Genomic DNA, 2,960 nt, shown 5'->3' with positions numbered 1-2,960 from the left:
GCACCAGTTTATGGTAAGTGTAGTATCCAATATTTATGCATTTGACTCATAACAGTTCAAAATAGCACTGTAGCAGCAGGACAGAGGGTCAGTGACCTCCTAAGGGGAGAGCAGTGACTGGTGGTTATGTAGGGACTGAACCCTTCTATAGAATTTGACCTCTAACCCCTTGTTTTGTTACCTCAAAATACTCCTGTACCCTTCTATGGGTTTGACCTTTTACTTTGCAGACTCAAACCCTTCTATGGTACCTAACAGATACCTAAACATATCCTATATAAGCTTTGTTTGATGTACAGAGAGACAGAGTGGCCATCGGGCTGGGTCACTCTCCAAGCTGCTGCAGAGCTTGTAATTGATGCGGAACTCCTTGATTTAAGAAACGTTTATGATCAAGAACAGTGTCAAGCGGGTTTCCTCTCAACACATCATCGCAGCATTATTGTTCGGACACCACATAAGCATGATGACGATATGGATTATTTATTTTTATTATTTATATTTATTTATCATACTCAATGGCTCAGCTGAGGTGATTACTTTAGAAGAGATAGAGAGGGGATTCGAGTTTTCAAAATGTATTGGCTCATAAAGTTATCTACACTCTACTTGCATAAAGTTCTCTAAAAACACAGGACCCCGACAAACTCATAGGCTGAAGACTTTCCTCTTTGATAACGCTTATACACTGAACAAAATTATAAATGCAGCACTTTTGTTTTTGCCCCCATTCATCATGAGCTGAACTCAAAGATCCAAGACTTTATCACAAAAGGCTTATTACTCTCAAATATTGTTCACAAATCTGTCAAAATCTGTGTTAGTGAGCACTTCTCCTTTGCTGAGATAATCCATCAACCTCACAGGTGTGGCATATCAAGATGCTGATCAGACAGCATGGGTATTTTACAGGTGTACCTCAGGCTGGTCACAATAAAAGGCCCTTTCCCGTAGTCTTGTGCTTTCTCGTCCCTCTCCTCTTGCCTCCTATCACTTTCTGCAGGTGTTTTTCTGGCACTGGAGCTGTGGAGTCTGGATCTGTGGTTGCAAGTCTCCTGCTACCCCCATGTTCCCACTCGACACCCTCTGCTACAATTATTGTTATTAGTCCTATTGTGATTATTATTATTATCATTATCATTATAAATATATGTACCATTATTCATTCAGTCTGTACCAACATTACCATTACTGTCTGTACTTCTGTGTGTGTGTATATTGAGTAGGCTGCTCCCCCCAACTATATTACACATTATTAATTTATTATATTGTGAATTGCCAACTGCTGCCTGAATTTTTGTGTTTCCCTTTTCCACCATAAATTGAGGTAGAAATGAATGCAGATTTCCACCAGAATGCAGGAAATGACGTCTTCAATGCTTAACATTCTCTGGGGGAGGACCACCAGACCCTCCACTTCATTTGAGTGGAGTGAACAATTCCTGAGTATGAAGAAGCAATTTTTAGAGCTGGGCGTGCCCATTTAAAATCTCGCCTAGGGCTCCAGCATTGTCAGGGCCGGCCCTGATTGATTACAACTGTTCATCTAGACCTAGGCTCACTGCTCAAGTAGGCAAATGTTATTCCCTCATTGTAAGCGACAATGTGCAACAGCATGTTATTGCCAACAATTCCTTATTTTATTGCTGATATATACCTTTGATTTTCTGTGCTGACAAACTGGTTCAACATGTACAGAATTGGAACAAATGCTAAGGTGCACTACACCATTTAGTATTCCTCAACATATGTCTTCCAGTCCTTTAATGTTACAACATTTGGTTACTAAGCCAAGGCACAGTGATTTCCAGTTTGGGCAGGCAGACATCATGAGAACTACATCTGGAATGGGTTCAAAACCAGTAGTACATTCACAATTTACAAAACTGGCCAGACAAGTGCTTTTCATTGATAAGGGAGCTTAGATGTGTAGGTAGGCCCTACTGGCTTATGCCTGTCCTGTTAAGGAAACGTACAGCATGTATATGTAGGAAAATGTGGTTTTCATTTACAAAATGGTCACAAATATTATTTCCTTAAAAGGATGATCTTACCTTATCAAATCACATCGTATCTACATACACTACATATTTTTGCAAGTTTAATTTGGTATTCTGAAAAACACTCTGGATTTTTACTAGATTTATTTTTCAGATGTGAGTTCTGTGTACACCACTGTTTAGAAGGGGTATTTAGATTTTGACCCTTTCTTGAACTCCTTTTGAGGTAAACATTTTTAAAAAATCAATTAAAATGTTTTATATACAAAAGAATGTTTTAAAGACAGCCCTCTGTTTCGTACCGAGAGAAAACCACAGGTCCAGCCACATATTGTCTATTATTATTATTATTATTATTATTATTATTATCATTTTAAATTTACAATTGCTGTTAGTGGTGATGGTAACTGATAATTTTCTCTACTCCTCTGAGGTAGAAAAACTTTAAAATAATAAAAAATGCACCTGAAATCGCTCAGGTTAAAAAGCTTAAATGTCGTCATCTCATTTTTAAAAATAGACCAGACACAAAAAGTACAACTGTTATTTAATGTTTAAAATTTTCATCTTTTAAACAGACAGTTGTTTAATGATCCTGTTAACATACATGCTCTTTCATTGTCCCTACACTGCCAAGAATAATATTTCACCTAAATAGGCCTAACACTAGATAGATTTAAATAAACTGACTGTAATTAATTCTTGAATACATTTTTAAAATATCCAGCAAGAGTTTCTTTTTTTCTTGTAGAATTTTAACTACCCCAGTGTTGCTAAAACCCCCACAAGACGTAAGTGTCCTCTAGCTACAGCCCTACAAGTAGACTTCTCACTTCACTTAAGATGGTACTGCACTATTTGTTTAGTTACAACACTGTTCGTGAGCACTGTATGCGTGCTGTCACAGAAAAACAACCGTCTGCTTTGCATATATGGAAGGCATCTTTGCCACGTCATATG

This window comes from Micropterus dolomieu, linkage group LG01, assembly GCF_021292245.1.
Source record: "Micropterus dolomieu isolate WLL.071019.BEF.003 ecotype Adirondacks linkage group LG01, ASM2129224v1, whole genome shotgun sequence".
Taxonomy (NCBI): domain Eukaryota; kingdom Metazoa; phylum Chordata; class Actinopteri; order Centrarchiformes; family Centrarchidae; genus Micropterus; species Micropterus dolomieu.
The sequence above is the reverse complement of the archived record's forward strand: the minus strand, read 5'-3'. Positions refer to the sequence as shown.